Below are 17,332 nucleotides of genomic sequence, written 5' to 3'. Positions count from 1 at the left end.
ATGCATCTGTCACTTAGTACAGATTTTATAGGCCTAGGCAACAGGGAAATGTTTACATGGTCTTGTTTTCAGGCATCCACTAAGCAGTTGGCTCACTGTAGGGTGCTTCTGCCCGAGGCTACCATCCAGACTTCTTGTATGTTCCATTTGCCCCTGAGAACAGAATCTCTTCTATTTTAGAAATTCATAAACCTGAAAAAGTAGGGGTGTAAAGGGACTTAACCAGGTATTCCTGATCCCTTGGTACCATCTGTGGCAATTTGATTTCAGCACATACATTCTTTTTATAAAGAATCCAAGTTCTTGTTAAAGTATATGTGGTTTAGAGAGGCTGGGTCTCAGGGTCCCATCAGGTCTCTGCATCAGTAACCAGACTTTCAAAGCATCCCCACTCTGGAGTTCAGAGGCCCAGAGGAGCACAGCTCATTATCTCTAATTATCATAAGCTATCTTGTCAGTTTGCCCGTGGAAATTCAGGCATTTCATTGTGGTCATTCTAATCAAAGTCTGTTCCTCTGAATGTTTTGTTGTGATTCAGTATTTATTTAAAGTCTACCATGCAGTAGGTATTGAGGTGGTACAGGTTAAGAATTCTGTGTTTTTGGCTTTCTCATTGTTAAGCAGCAATATAGTAAAGCTTCAGCTTTCAGAATAACATTGCTGATGAAGTTTTATTGTGTGCCTGAGACCATAATGCCAAAAAAAAAAAAAAAATGTCCTATTGTGTTAGAAACCAATGCAGAGAAAATGAAGAGAGAGGTTGACCCTAGAGGTTGACTCTGGATGTGTGTATTCAGTATACAATCTGGAAATCACAAGTGGCTATCTCTAATTTTAAAAATGTCATCTGCCTATGGCCACACGTCTAAACAGCCACAGAGTCTGTTGGAATGACAAACGTGTCCAGACCACAGCTCTGTGACACCAAACAACCTTCAGGGCCTGTTACCTCAATATATTGAAGATAGGAGACATCAATTTCCTGCCTATTTATTCTATCCATCTTTATGATGGTGACTTTTCTCCAAGGGCAAGATGCTCTTCATATATGTGAACCTGATGAACTCTTTGCAGGAAAGTGAGGCTAACCCTTTCACTCTCCTGAGAACAATGGTTACTTTTTTTTATCCCAGGATCCCTGAAACTTCCTGCCAAGGGGATGTTAGCACACACACACAAAAAATTGTTTTAATTATTTCCTCTGAAAAGCTCTCTGGTTTTACCTGGCAGCTTATTACCAAGTTTCCCTTTTACACATTTTGAATGCATCCTGCATTTTATTGCACAGTAGTTATCACAGTTTGTAATTTTATATAATTATATTTTTCCAGTAATATCTATATCTTACACTGTTTTAGAATTCTGTGAGCTCAGGGACTCTGTTTTGCTCACCATTGAATATCTAATACTTAACACTTGGCATCTATAATAGGCCCTCAAAGATATTTGAGTGAATGAATGCTTACATTTAGTCATTGTCATTTCTAGATCTCTGTTAATGTATATCTAATGGCTACTGTAATATTGTTTGAACTTAGAAACCATATCAAATACTTTATAAAATTCTAGACCTTCTCTGAAACTCAGAATAAATACTGCTGTCACCAGGTAGTGAGATCACTCTCATTTATTTATGTCTGTAAGATTTTTAAAGTTCTCCTGCTTTTAGGGCGCCTGGGTGGCTCAGTTGGTTAAGCGACTGCCTTCGGCTCAGGTCATGATCCTGGAGTCCCTGGATCGAGTCCCGCATCAGGCTCCCTGCTCGGCAGGGAGTCTGCTTCTCCCTCTGACCCTCCCCCCTCTCATGTGCTCTCTCTCATTCTCTCTCTCTCAAATAAATAAATAAAATCTTTAAAAAAAAAGTTCTCCTGCTTTTAATACCATATTTTCTCCCATTCACTATATTGTGTTTCAGGGCTTAGTACCTCTCCTCTTTCTTTTTCATTCATCACAAGGGAAAGAGAACTGTTCTGCAATTATATACTGTACTCTGCTTTCTGGCCCTCCCAGAGGGCCTTCACCTGAACCATCCGTTGGCAAAGGTCTGAATTGGGATCAGAGTTGGTTTACATTCCTTTTCATCTTCAGGTGACAGAGATTTCCTGCAAAGATCATTCTCTGCAGATCTATAAGATGTAGTATACTGAGTCAGTCCTCAAGTTAATAATAAGAACTATATACAGATACTTTAGGGAAAAAAAATCCTTCAGCCTTTAGGCTTTTTGTCTGCCACCCTACTCTTTGTACTTCTGTCTGTCTCTTGCCCAGCAAACTACTATCTTCAAATGGAAAAATCCTTAGAGCTTAGAGAGAAGCTGTGAATCCTTGGCCTCTGAGAGAAATGGAGGATCATGAGGTCCTTGTAGAACTGAGCCACCTTGCTGAGAACAGGTGTAGGGGCAGGCCCTCAATTCTTCCTGGTTTCTTTGCCTACCTGTCCTGCAGTGTTGCTTCTTTCTTCCCTCTCAGTGCAAACCTTGCCTTGGAGACATTTTTAAATTCCTGCAGATTCCATCTCTTTTTAGGCTGTTCATAATTCAGCCAGCACTGCACAGATCCTCCTTGACTAGGCTCCACCTTAGGACTTTAAAGACCCAAGTATAACTTGGAATGTTTTCTTTGGCTTTTTTGAGATGTAGCACTTATGCAGAGGTCTGATTCCACCTGATTTCATTTTGTCCCACCTCACTTCAAATCAAAATAACAGAGGCGTCTGGGTGGCTCAGTTAGTTAAGTGTCCAACTCTTGGCCTCAGCTCAGGTCTTGATCTCAGGGTCATGAGTCCAAACCCCACATTGGGCTCTATGTTGGGCATGGAGAGTACTTTAAAAAAAAAAAAAAAAAATCCAAATAACAGGTCCCAAATCCATTCCTAGTTCACAAGGCTTACTTTAACCCAGGGTCCTGGAAACAATGTATAAGAATCCTTAAAGCAGACCATATTCTTTTACTGAGGCAAAATTGCTTCCTGGCTTCTATGGTGTTTTTAAGAAAGGGAAGGCTGACATTTTTAAATAAGAATTCCAGGAGATGCTATAGGTTTTTCTTTTCAAGCAGTCACTGAGTGTAACATTACTTTATCAAATGTGCTTTCTGGAAGAATTTGTGGTATAGTGGAAAGAGCACCAGAGTGAAAAACAGGAGAGCCATATACTAGTTGACTATTGCATCTTGAAAATGAACAATTTCATATATCAAAACTAAAGAATATTAATACCAGTGAGGAAATTTCATTATACACTTGTTATATAGAGTTGTTTTTTCAGAAAAATGAAACTACTCACCGTGCCAGTCTCCCATTCAGAAGATCTCCACCCACATTTTTCAACTCCTGATCCTAGTCTGACAAGTGGAAGAATTCACAAAACCCAGTTGCTTTTGATGCAAGTATATGCTAGCTGACATAAGCTCAGCTCGCAGTACTGCTTAGCAATCCCTTCATCACCCTATGACATTCACATTTCCCAATACTTAACCTCATTCTCAGGATTCATTAGCCCAATTCATTCTCTCTTCATGCTTTTAAGCAACTAGGATCAAAGATACCTGCCTAAACCCTCCCAGCTTCCCTCCTCTTTCTTAAAATGTATTTTTATGTCCTATTATTCCCTTTTAATCTCTTTTTTTTTTAAGATTTTTTTATTTATTCATTCGAGACACAGAGATGGAGCATGAGCAGGGAGAGAAGCAGAGGGAGAGGGAGAAGCAGACTCCCCGCGGAGCAGGGAGCCCGATGCGGGGCTCGATCCCAGGACCCTGGGATCACGATCTGAGCCGAAGGCAGACACTTAACCATCTGAGCCACCCAGGCGCCCCCCCTTTTTCTCTCCTTATTCTGAAGATTCTTTAAGACTTTATACCATGACACTGGGGAGGGTATGTACTATGGTGAGCGCTGTGAATTGTGTAAGACTGATGAGTCACAGACCTGTACCCCTGAAACAAATAATACATTATATGTTAATAAAAAAAAGGCTTTACACCATGAATTTTATCTACTCTTCTTCATCTTCATTCTTTCCCCTTCTATTTAAACTCTCTCTGCAACAGTTAGAGTGAAAGTATTTTCCTCATCCTTGCTACCCTTTTGAACTATTGACCTCTCTCCTTTTCTTCACTACTTGCTATTGCTGTTTACAATCTCTTTTTACCTACTCAGTATCATATACCATCTTGGCATCAGATTTCTTCTGCCACCATTTGACTGAAATGATCTCATACCAATGATCATCTGTTTTCTAAAGGTCTTTTCTTAGTCTGCCCTAGACTTTTAGAAGCTCTACTGTTTCTCTATTCTTGAAACTCTCCTCTCTTGTCATTATCATACCTCTCAAAAATCTCATTTCTCTTTTTGACTGGTTATTCTCTTTATTTTGTGTCAGCCCCTCTTCCTCCTTGTATTTATTAAGTCAGAAGTTCCAGAAGGGTTTTAGGATGCTGAAATATTGGTCAGTTCTGTTCTCTTGGCCTTTGGGAGGACCTGTGGCAACTGGTGTCCCACTCCTTTCCCCCAGACAAGCAGCCTTATCCACAATATATTTTTTTCACATACTATGTATGCCATAGTGGGGAAAGTTGAGGAAACATTGAGTTAAGAATGGGATTTGGCTGCTAGGAACAGAAGATGAAGTAATAATGATTTAATATAAGAAAATTCTGAAGGTAGGCAGTCCAGGGCTGGTATGATGACTTCTAATGTAATCAGTGTTCCAGGCTCCTTAAAGTTACTTCTTCATTACAAAATTGTTAATGTAGCTCTAGACATCACATTTACTTTCCAGGTTGAAAATGAAGGAGAAGAGTAAAGTAGCTTTGGCTTCCCACCTAATCTGTTTACCTTTGACGGGCTTTCCCAGAAGCCAGATCTAAGACCTCCCTAAATCTCATTGGCTACCCCTTCTGCAAGGGAGACAAAGAAATGTCGTGTTTTAACTGGATACATTATTTACCCATACAAAATAGAGTCATATTAAGGAAGAAGGGGAAGCAGCCTGCTCTGCCACTCTTCTTTGCATAACCTTCATACGTCATAACTCCCAGAAGTCATTGCTTCAGCAGCCTTCTTTTAGTAAGTGCAGTCTTTTATATTCATGGCTTCAGCTGTCTCCCTTGTATGAACAGTCCCCACATCTTTATCTCTAGACTTGACCTTTTGCCTAATCCCATTTCATACATCACCAGAAGCTGATTTCTTAAATTCAGAATGTCTGAAAAAGAATAATCTTTCTCCTGAAATTTTGCGTCTCTTTCCCTCTTCTCTATTTCTCTTTATTACACCTACTTTCATTACCTATATTACCATCCTACCTGTTTTCTAGGCTCAAACCTCCCTAGAGTTATTTCTGACTCTTACTTCTTCATCTTTTTTTTTTTTAACTTTTTTTTTTAATTTTTATTTATTCATCTGAGACACAGAGATAACAGACAGAAAGAGCACGAGCAGAGGGAGAGGCAGAGGGAGAGGCAGAGGGAGAGGCAGAAGCAGACTCCCCACTGAGCCAGGAGCCCGAATGTGGGGCTCGATCCCAGGACCCTGGGATCATGACCTGAGCTGAAGGCAGACGCTTAACCATCTGAGCCACCCAGGCGCCCCCATCTTTTTTTTTTTTTAAGTAGGCTCCACACCCAGCATGGAGGCCAATGTTGGCCTTGACTCATGACCCTGACATCAAGACCCAGGCTCTACCTCTGCTGTCCCACCAGATGCAACCCAGAATATTTCTACTTTGCGGTGATTTATATGTTAGGCTCCTTTGTGAAACTGTATTTGAAGGGTATTCTGCTAAAAAAAGTTTCAATATCATTTATCTGGGTTCACCTTCCCACTCCAATTGCTCTTATAACATCTCTGAAATTAGTATGGTCTTTTACCAGAATATCAGAAAGACCAAAAAAAAAAAAATCAGAAAGACAGAAGTTACAGGGCTATAAGACCATGTTTTTGAAGCTAAAGCAAGTACAACTCCCTTGTATGCCATGAAAAGCTATATGATGAGTTCGGTCCATCTTCCAAAGCTAAATTCTAGCTTAAAGATTTGGTGGGGAGGAGGGAGTTTCAATTTTTGTATCGTTAAAGATTTGTCATATATATGCACAAGCAGACATAGAAAGGTTATGCATCCCCATCTCCACATTTTTATTTAACAACTAAGAGTGTCAGGCATTATTTGAAAATCACTGTTTCAAGAACTAATAGTGTCTTAAAGGCATAGTAATACAGAACAGATATCTGAACTAGTGTCAAGAGAATTGGATTCCAGAGCAGATTGTACCGTTAGCTAGCTTGTGTCATCTTGGGTAAGTCTCTTAACTTATCCTGGCCTTAGATTTCTAATTTATGGGGGCTTGGACTAGATCTGCACTGTTTAATAAGACTCTTTTGGGGCGCCTGGGTGGCTCAGTTGGTTAAGCGACTGCCTTCGGCTCAGGTCATGATCCTGGAGTCCCGGGATCGAGTCCCGCATCGGGCTCCCTGCTCAGCAGGGAGTCTGCTTCTCCCTCCGACCCTCCTCCCTCTCATGCTCTCTGTCTCTCATTCTCTCTCTCTCAAATAAATAAATAAAATCTTTAAAAAAAAAAAAAAAATAAGACTCTTTTGATGGAAATATGCTTTCCAAAATGGTAGTCTAGTCATGTGTGATACTGAGCACCCTAAAATGTGGCACATGATACTGAGGATTATTAAATTTAAATGGTCACATGTCACTAGTGGTTTACTGTATTGGACAGCATAGGGGCTAGATGAGCCTTACGTTATATATACTTTAAAAGTGTAAAAATATACTGTGAGATAGAAGGAAGAGTAAATATGTGGGAGGCTGAAGAGGGTGGGTAAGTAGCTGACATCTGCACAGACCCAGGGTGATTTCTATGACTCTGGCCCCTGTTACCTGGGAGAGCATTTGGCCCTGCTTCAAACTCTGTGGTTGAGCCTTGTGCTTTGGTCTATGGGTTGCAGTTTTCTCATTATCAGAGTAATAGGCAGTGGTTTTGCTTAGCAGGAAGTTAGTTTGCCTGTGGTAACTCCGCTGAGAACCTGCCTCAGCAGTTCTTCATCCCCATCTGATTGCAGATCCCAGCTGCAGGTCTTTATCCTTCTCGCTAAAAAGAAGGGGCTGTCCATTAATCTTCTTTCATGGAAATGGTAATCTTGGTAGTTACTCTTGGTATATTCTGTGTGATTCTGACGTAGGATAGTATGTGTGTGAACCGTGAAGTACCTAATTTTAGATATTTATACTAGAAAGTTACACTGGTTCTCAGCTTCTGGTTTTTTCTTTTTCCTTGGCTATCATTAACAATCCTTCACCTTCAGTCTTGCCTCAGGCAGCACTTACCTGGAGAAAGAGATGGTGCGCAGTGACCAAGCTTTCTCCACTGCTTAGCCAGTTGCTTACTAGCCTGACTCGTGCAGAAACAGCTCCACCAATAGCACAGTCATAAAGAGTCTAGCAGCCATTGTCTGGCACCACAAATCTTCATAGCAACAGACCACCACATGGCAACAGCAGCCACACAAAGGAAACATTAGGGAAATCAATACTTACTTTCTCCCACCCCTCCCCTACCCAAAACATCAGCCAACACATTTTTCCCACCTAGCAGCTTACTCCCAGGGGATGCTTTAGGGCAGTTACATGTCTATATACCCTTGTGGATTATGTTATCTGCCCACTGTCATACACTTAAATCCTGAAGCCCTAAGGAAAAATTTCAGTTACAGACTTTGAGTTTCATTTTGCAAATTGCAAAATAAACTAATCTCCAAGGGAGAGAGATGTCCATTTGTGCACTGTCACCCACCACCTCCCTCACCTCAGCAAAGCACAGTGGGGTGGTACAGTTGGCCAGACTGTGGACTTGGCAGATAAGCAAGGTTGCTTCAAATGAAATTCTTTTGATATTTCAGTTGTTACTCTAAGATGGGTTCAGAGACAGACCTATTTTGTTATTAATGTCATCCTTTAACAAATAATTCCTAATACTTATGTATGAAACCCAGTAAGTGATACCTAGGCAATAAATACAGTCTGGTATAAACTGGGACTGATCATTAGCCCCAGTTAATTTAGCTTTGGCATATGATTCCAAGAGGTAAAAGGGATAAGGTTGTTTAACTGGTCTGGGCCATAGTGTCCTCATTTGTAAAATTAGGAGGTTGGACTGCATATCTCTGTGGTCCTTCCAGCTGTGATATTTACAATTCTGTGATCATTTGTGTGGGACAGACAAGAGAACTGTCTTTGTTAATCATTGGTTGTGGTGAGATCTGCTGGAAGATGTTGTTGAACCCTCTGGTCTCGGTGCTTACACTGCTAAAAACAGGTCCTGGCCCTGCCCTGGTTGATAAAGCTGCTGTAACAATGATGGGCAGAAGCTATTAACAAACTTGGCAACCGGCCTTTTCTCCCACAGCAGTAGTTTTCAGACCAGTTCAGGCAGAGCTTTGCTCCCAGGTCGCTGCTGCTGCCTCTTAATGATACCAGTAAGAACTCCCTCTTTCTCTCTCTCCTCTCTCTCTCCGTCTCTGACTGCTTTATGAAACAAGAGGCTGTTCTGCACCTCTTCTAATACTTCATTATCCTATCTCCCTCAGGCTTTACCGAACAAAGAAATCATAGGGCATCAACTTTATAATTTAGGCAGCTGGAGATCATTTCCCCAGGATAGGGGTGGGTAGGTAGCTCATTCCCCCTGGCATGAGGCAGCATTGCTAAATGGCCTGTGTTTTGTCTGCCAGGCTTAGGCTTTGTTAGGTCCATTCAGCCTTCTCTGTATTTGAGTTAAATTATAGTGGCAAACCAAGCCCCTATACTTTTAGAAGGGTAAGGGTTAGGGAAAAAATGGAAAGTGTGTCATTTATAGGCCCTGCTACTTGCTAATTGCTCAAGGAATTTTTGTTTAATCCACTGTCACTGTGCTTACTCCTGCCAGATCCTTTATTTCCCCTCGTTGCTGCCTTCATGGCCTTCTCCATAGCAACAAGCTCTGTGACAAAAAGGCTATGGTGAGAAATTGAGTAGTTCCCCTTCCCACAAGCTCTGTACTCTCTTTTCTGTTTAGTATGTCTTTAAAGAGCCTAAAAGACTGCTATCGAATACTTTTCTACCCCCATTGAACTCAAAATCAAATGAAACTTTTTAACCCTGAACTATTTCAGTGAACAGCCTGCCTTCTCCTTATTTGACTGATTATGCCCATCTTTTAAAAAATTTCTTGTATCATTCAGTACATTGAAATACTGTGCATATTCCCATTTACCAAGCTCCCCTCTGCTTTTCAGCTTTTAGCCTGCTCCTTAAAATTGTCCTATTAAAAAGTCTCCCAGAATCAACTATCAGTATGGAGAAAGAATGGATGACGAAAGTGGAAACCCTCCCCCACCATCCCCCCAAGTACAGTTGCATTAGATACTAGACTGGTCCGCTACCCCGGAGTTTGGGCATAGAACTAACTTGCATCTCAGCTGATCCTGGTACTGTTGTACAGGAGTCACAAACCTAAGTGCTTTTGTTTTTATGTTAATAGGTCTTATTGAACAATAATAGAGGGGCGCCTGGGTGGCTCAGTTGGTTGAGCGACTGCCTTCGGCTCAGGTCATGATCCTGGAGTCCCCGGATCGAGTCCCACATCGGGCTCCCTGCTCAGCGGGGAGTCTGCTTCTCCCTCTGACCCTCCCCCCTCTCATGTGCTCTCTCTCTCTCCCTCTCATTCTCTCTCTCAAATAAATAAATAAAATCTTAAAAAAAAAAAAAATAATAGAAATATAAATATGTGCACAAATCATAAGCATGCAGGTCATCAAATTTTCAAAGTGAGCCCACTTCGTGGTATGAAGAAATGCATTACTACAACCCCAGAAGCCCCTTCATTCTTCCCTTCCAATAGCTAACCCCTTCAAAAAAAATCAATTCTGACTGCCAACATCATAGATTAGTGTTCTCCATTTTGAACATTATATAAATAAAATCATTACAGTGTATACTTTTTTATGTCTAGCTGTTCAACATTATGCCAGTGAAATTTATCCATGTTGTTACATGTAGTGGTACTTTGTTTATTCTCATTATTTTACAGTATTTCATTTTCTGAATGTAACACTATTCAGTTGTTGATGAGCATTTGGATTGTTTGCAGTTTGGGGCTGTTGTGCAAAATGCTGCTGGAAAAATTGTTGTATGTATCTTTTGAGGAATATATGTACATACTCCTATTCCGTATATACTTAGGAATGGAATTCCTGAGTCCTTAGGTATACATATGGTTAGCTCCAGTAGATATTGCCAGTTTTCCAAAGTGTCTGAACTAGTTTATACTCCTACTTCTGATTAGAATCCTGGTTGCTTGGCATCCTTAGCAACACTTGACCTTACCTGTCTTTTTCACTTTATTTTTTTAAAAAAGATTTTATCTATCAGAGAGAGAGACAGAGGCAGGCAGAAGGAGAAGCAGGCTCCTCGCTGAGCAAGGAGCCCGATGTGGGACTTGATCCCAGGACTCTGGGATCATGACCCGAGCCGAAGGCAGACGCTTAACCAACTGAGCCACCCAGGCGTCCCTCTTTTTCATTTTAGCCATCGTGTTTGGTGTATGTATGATACTAATTTGCATTTCCATGAAGATCATGAAATTGAGCTTTTTTCATGTGCTTATTGGCCGTTCGGAAATCTTCGAAGAAGTGCGTGTTTAACCACTTTTGGACTGGGTTGTATGTTTTTTCTTACAAATTTGTAGGAATTTTTTGTATATTCTGATTATGAGTCCTTTGTCAGATGTATATGTATTATAAATGTCTTATTTTGTATCTTGCCTTTTCTCTTAATCGTAACTTTTCATGAATGGAAGTTCTTCATTTTTATAAAGTCTAGTTTATCTCTTTTTCTTTTATAGTAAGTGCTTTGTGTCCTGTTTAAGGAAATTTTGCCTTTTCCAAGGTAATGAAGATATTCTCCTATGTTTTTTTGAGAACTTTATTTTTTTTTAATTTTCACATATAGATCTACTGTCTATTGATTTTTGTTTAGGGTATGAGTTGGGAGTCAAGATTCTACTTTTTTCATATGGTACCTAATTGACCCAGCACTTATTGAAAAAGGCCATCCTTCCCATTGAAAAACGCCATCCTTCCCACCTCCATCCTCCCCCCACCCCTGCACTGCAGTGTCACATTTGTTATGTCAAGTGACATAGGTGTGGGTTTATTTCTGGACCCTGTCTTCTGTTCCACTCATTCACTTGTCTAGTCTTATGTCAGTACTACACTGTCTTAATAACTATAGCTTTATGAGGCTTGGTATCTAGTACTGTAAGTTCTCCAGCTTTATTGTACTTCAAGATTGCCTTGGGTATTCTTGGCCTTTTGCATTTTCGTATAAATATTAGGATCAGTTTGTGAATTTTTATGAAAAAAAAAACACCTGAGATTTTGATTGGGATTGCATTAGATCTACAGATAAATTTGGGGAAGACCCAAAGTTTTATCCTTTTATTTAAGCTAGTGTTACTCAGTTGGGGGTGGCATAGTGGTGCAGAGATCAGAGCAAGCCAGTGATATCACTTGGGGAGATTGTTTAAAAGATATGTTGACTATCCCTTACTCCTAATGTTCTGAATCAGTGGGCTCAGTATAGAGCTTAAGTATTTATTATGGAGCAGCTTCCCAAAAAATTGATTTGCTACCATCACCACTGTGTTCCACCCACCCTATTTGAGAGCCACTGACCTAGACTGTAATCTTGGCTAACAGCAGTAATTCATTGAGGCTAATTGAGGTAAAATCTGACTGATTTAATCAATACCAGGTCAGCTTTGTTTGGGGCTATATTTCCTAAGGCTACTATAACAAAGTACAAAAACTGGGTAGTTTAAAAGAAATTTATTGTCTCACAGTTCTGGAGGCTAGATGTCAGAAATCAAGGGGTTAGCAGGGCTGTGCTTTCTCTGATGTTTGAGGGAAGAATGTTTCCTTGCCTCTTCTAGCTTCTGGTGTTTGCCAGTAATCCTTGGCATCCCTTGGCTTATAGATGTCATCACTCCAGTCACATGGCTGGCTATCTTCTCCCTGTGTGCCTTCACATCTTCTTCCCTCTGTCAGTGTGTCCAAATTTCCCCTTTTTATTAGGACACCAGTCATATTGGATTAGAGCCCACTTAAATGACCTCATTTTAACTTGATTGCCTTTATAAAGACCCTGTTTCCAAATAAGATCACATTCTGAGCTATCAGGGGTTAGGACTTCAATTCAACCAAATGGGGGGGGGGGGACACAATTCAACCCAAAACAGAAGCCACTGAAAATTTCAAAATAATTATTGTCACAAGTTAGAGAGAGGAAGGAAATCCAGAATTGTTTATAGTAATACGAGACACTGCTTCCCAAAGCCACTCTGGGCAGAAGATCATCCACTCTCTAATCTCAACCATTCCTCTCTCTACATTACTATCCCCCCCTTTTTGGCACTGAGAACCACAGTGTGGTTTGGTTCTGCTCTGTTAACAAACCCTGAAAATGCCAAGTGGAGGTTACCAGAAAGAAAAAGAGGCTTCAGCAGTTAGCCGTTTCTGTCAGCCTCTAGCTGAAGAAGGCTGAAAGGAAAAATGCCTCATGTAGATTAGCCTCTAGCCATATTCTTACCCCGGTTCTTCCTGTTAGGCCATAAAGCAGTAAAACCGTGGACAAGTGTGAGTCCACCTCAGCCTCAGGCAAGTATTTCTTCAAAGCTGTCCCATTGAGATGATACCATCCTTCTTATTTCCAGTAGCTTTCACACAAGGACTCCAGCTGGACAGCCGAGGGCGTGATGACCTCTGCTGAGCTGCCTCCCAGTGTGGGTATAGTGTGTGGTTACCTCAGCAAGAAGAAAGGGAGGATGTGAGATTTCAGGGTGTGGTGAGCCAGGCTTTGTTGCACTTAGGCAAAGTTTCCATGGTGTGGGAACTTATAGATGGGAGGAGGAATTGTATTAGATCTTTACTGTTCCTCCGCAGCCTCCTTGTCCCCACAGTCTGGGGGTGGAGTGGCTTACATTTGATAGATGTCCCACTTTGGCCTTACATCTCTACCCTATACTAGTTCTTTGCCTGCTTCTAGTTTCAGCAGTAACAGATCTACCTAACCAGCTCCCCAAATTGGTACTTGCTTGACAATGGTTTCAGCTGGCCCTCTATTATACTTTTGCCTGAAATTCTGTGGAGAGAAAATACCACGGTCATGTGAAAATGGTTCCAGGATGGTGGGTGTTACCTTGTGCTTTCTTGGTTCCTTCAGCCCCAAAAGATCCCAGAAATAAGGGCTTAGGATTTTTGTTTCCTGTCAATCCCAGAATTGAAGGCAGAAGAAATTGAAGACACAGTGGTTCCCAGATTTTGCTGCACATTAGAATGTGGGGGCAGAGATTTAAAGACCTGATGCCCAGGTCTTGCCCAGTTAAATTAAATCACAGTGGCTGCAGGTGGGAACCAGGTGTCAGTATTTTTTAATCATCTGGGGGTGTAGCCCATATGCACCAAGTTGGGGAACCACTGGTCCATAAACTTCAAACATTTCAGCAGAAGACTTTATTCCAAATTGCTTTATAGGATAACCTCAGAGACTTATATTTAGAGTATTAATAAAGGGCTCCTAGGAAATATAGATTCTTTTTGGAAGTATCTTCTCTAAGGGAATAATAACCACACTTCTGCCTTTGGGTTTCTGGTTGCCTTTGGGTTTCTGGTTTTGGAAGACTCATACATGATTTGATCCTTCCCTACAGTCAAATCCCCGACTTGCAGACGAATGGATTGCCAGGATAAGTGAGATTTAAAAAACAAACAAACAAACAAAACACCTGGGGATATTGCTGTTAAGCTGATTTGAGGTTCTGCCTGCTTGAGGTTTGGTAGGACATAGGAATTTATAGCATAGTAAAGCATTTTCTCTAATAATTTTCATTGCTGTAGACAAATTTGGGACCAGAGTTTTACCTAAAATATGGCACTTTTTATCAAAGTTCCTGATATTACTACTGGTAAACCCATAAAAAAAAAAATAGTTTTCAGAACACAACTGATTTAGGGAAAAAATCATAGGTAGTAGATGAACCACAGATGGCCCTAATTTTCCTTAGTCTTTTCATTTCTGAAAGTGACTACCTTGCATGAATTTCTAATTATATTCACCCTTTTCCTACACCTCTGGTTTGAACTTTAGTCCTGGAATAAACAGTGCTCAAAATTTGCCTAATCTCTAATCACCGGACAAGATTAAACATTAGACAGTATACCAGAGATCAGCTGTGGGAAGTAAACAGTTCCTGTGTTCTGCCAGTTAGGGTTTCCAGAGAGGTAGTAGTCTCAAACCAGCCCTCCTCATAGGCATCCTTTTGTACCTCTCCTCTCGGTCCTACCAATTTCCTGTGGTGTACTGCTCCAGCCCAAGATGCAGCTATGCTTACAGGTTTCCAGAAACTGTGACTTACTTACTTTGCTCCACCCTTGTCTCTACAGAGGACTAGAAAACCTGAAATTAGTATTGACTGGAAGTTGAGATATTTGTTGCAGATGCATCCTCCTCCTTCTTGCCCCCATTCCCAATACCACTTGACAAACATGTCTGTCATTCTCATTTAGAAAGAAATTAGACCTATGCAGAGTCCTTTTAACAGGCTCTTGATCATTTAGTGGTGGCTAAAAAGACCTTCGGCCCATATAAAAGTATGGGGAGTAATAAAGAGGACTTTACCAGGAAAACGAAGAGAAGAGCACAACTGAAGGCGTATTTAACTTCCAGAGAACAGGACTAGATTGTACCACACTTGGGCATCAGTGTAAAGAGTGTTAGCAACAACCATTAGTGTTTCTTGTTAACCACTCCCATTAGCACTGGACATTAGCTTAGCTCTTTGTGTTTCTCTAACCACACTAAAGAAATACAGCTTCCAAGGGAATCTTTTTTAAGGTGATAAGCTTTTTTTAAAAAGAAGGGGAAAGAAAAAGAAAAAAGGGCCTTTTAGGGGTTCCTGGGTGGCTCAGTCGGTTAAGTCTGCCTTTGGCTCAGGTCATGATCCTGGAGTCCTGGGATCGAGCTCCGTGTCAGGCTCCCTGCTCAGCGGGGAGCCTCCTTCTCCCTCTCCTGCTCCCCATGCTTGTGTTCTCTTTCTCTCTCTCTCTCTGTCAAATAAATAAATAAAATCTTTAAAAAAGAAAAAAGGGTCTCTTAAAAATAACAGATGATAGAACTGATGTTTGCACACCCAGGAATAAATCCCTTTACCATGGCTTCTGCCTTGAGATGTGAGTCTTAGGGGTCAGTTGTAAATTGCATAGAACATATGAAATGGTTTGGTACCAAAAGTCTTGCTAAATCCACTTGTTTTTAAACTGTGCAAATGATCTGATATGTCATCTGTAAATGGTAGGCAAAGTTGATGAGTTCTTGATCTAGTGGGTAACTTTGTTTTTGTTATAAAAGTTATTAAGTTGAAAGTTTGAAGTAGAGAAGCTTTTATATGTATCTTTAGACCAAGAGATCCTCTAAGAGGAGGAATGTGGATGCTTAAAAGTCTTCATTTTGAGCTTTTTTATACTGTACTTTGAATTCATGATGAGAGACAGTAAGCTGTAATTTCCTTCTGCATTTTCTACCCCACTACTAGCAACTATTTTTTCATCTGATTTTTTTTTTAATTACATTTTTTACAGAGTTAAAAATGCCTGGCTTCTTGGATATGACACCAAAAGCATGGGCAATAAAAGAAAAAAAATAGTTAAATTTGATTTCATTGAAATTAAAAACTTTTGGGGCGCCTGGGTGGCTCAGTCGTTAAGCGTCTGCCTTCGGCTCAGGTCATGATCCCAGGGTCCTGGGATCGAGCCCCGCATCAGGCTCCCTGCTCCTCAGGGAAGCCTGCTTCTCCCTCTCCTACTCCCCCTGCTTGTGTTCCCTCTCTCGCTGTGTCTCTCTCTGTCAAATAAATAAATAAAATCTTTAAAAAAAAAAAAAAGAAATTAAAAACTTTTATTCATCAAAAGATACTATGAAGAGAGTTAAAAAGACAACTAACAGAATGAGAGAAAATATTTGCAAGTCATGTATCTGATAAGGGATTAATGTCCAGAATATATAAAGAACCCCTACAACCCAACAACAAAAATACCAAACAACCCAATTCAAAACAGAGCAGAGGAGGGGCACCTGGGTGGCTCAGTTGGTTAAGTGTCCGCCTTCAGCTCAGGTCATGATCCTGGATTCCCGGGATCAAGCCCCAAGTCTGGTTCCCTGTTCAGCAGGGAGCCTGCTTCTCCCTCTCCCTCTGCCCCTCCCCCCCATGCTCTCTCTCTCGCTCACTCTCTCAACTAAATAAATGAAAGTTAAAAAAAAAAAAAAAGAGCAGAGGACTTGAATAGACATTTTACCAAAGAAGATATACAAATGACCAGTAAGTGCATGAAAAGATGCTCAGCATTATTAATCACAAGGGAAATGCAAATTAAAACCACAGTGAGATACTTCACACCTACCAGGATGGCTATTATCACAAAAGGAAAAAGAAAAGGACAATAACAAGTGTTGGAGAGAATGTGAAGAAGTTGGAACCCTTGTGGATTATGGATGGGAGCATAAAATGCCATAGCCATTGTGGAAAACAGTGTGGTCGTTCCTCAAAAAGTTAAACATAGAATTAATATATGATCTAGCAATGCTATTCCTAGATAGACACCCCAAATAATTGAAAACAGGTGTTCAAACAAAACTTGTACATGAATATGGATGGAAACAACCCAATGTCCACCAACAGATAGATAAACAAAATGTGGTATATACTTTTCAATGGAATATTATTCAGCAATGAAAAGGAATGAAATTTTGACACATGCTACAATGTGGATAAACCATGAAGACATTATGCTAAGTGAAATAAGCCAGACATAAAAGAACAAATACTGTATGATTCCACTTAGATGAGGTATCTACAATAGGCAAATATATAGAGACAAAGTAGAATAGAGTTATTAGGAGCTAGGAGGCAGAGGGAACCGGGAGTTACTGCTTAATGGTTACAGAGTTTCTGTTTCAGGTGAGGAAGAACTTTTGAAAACAGATAGTAATTATAGTTCTCAAAAAAATTGTAACAACTTTTTATTGACAATCTGGGAAACAGAAAAAGGAGAAATTGTAAATCACAAGAGATAACTACTGTTACAATTTTGTTATACATACATTTTTTTGTTTTAGTTTTAACAAATTGGACCTGTCTCTGTATATTTATAATCTTCTTTGTTTATGGATGAATATATAATGAACATTCTCCTGTAACATTTATTTATTTTTTTTTAAAGATTTTTTTTTTT

At 40.3% G+C, this 17,332-nt stretch overlaps 1 protein-coding gene across 3 annotated transcripts in view; it reads left to right on the top strand.

Moving 5' to 3' along the window:
* Positions 1-17,332, top strand: part of ZNF609 (zinc finger protein 609) — a 212,527-nt gene that overhangs the window by 156,594 nt on the left and 38,601 nt on the right. The gene's annotated exons all lie outside the window — the stretch shown is intronic.

Source organism: Halichoerus grypus, chromosome 8 (genome assembly GCF_964656455.1).
Source record: "Halichoerus grypus chromosome 8, mHalGry1.hap1.1, whole genome shotgun sequence".
Classification (NCBI taxonomy): Eukaryota; Metazoa; Chordata; class Mammalia; order Carnivora; family Phocidae; genus Halichoerus; species Halichoerus grypus.
The sequence above is the reverse complement of the archived record's forward strand: the minus strand, read 5'-3'. Positions and strand labels throughout refer to the sequence as shown.